Raw genomic sequence first — 206 nt, 5'->3', positions numbered from 1 at the left:
AGGAAACACATAGAAAAACATATGATATAATCTAATAATATAATATTTTCATCTGTTATAGTTTTCAGATTTATTTATACATATTAAAAACATTCAGTCAGTACGGTAGCCCAGATGTACAAAATATCAACATATGGCATTAACAACATCAACAAGAGCAATATTTAAGAAAACACATTAATGAATTATAATTGTTCGTATGTTTT

The sequence above is a fragment of the Morone saxatilis genome, unplaced genomic scaffold (genome assembly GCF_004916995.1).
Source record: "Morone saxatilis isolate NCDOM2014 unplaced genomic scaffold, NCSU_SB_2.0 Contig20, whole genome shotgun sequence".
Taxonomy (NCBI): domain Eukaryota; kingdom Metazoa; phylum Chordata; class Actinopteri; family Moronidae; genus Morone; species Morone saxatilis.
Note: the sequence above shows the minus strand (reverse complement) of the source record.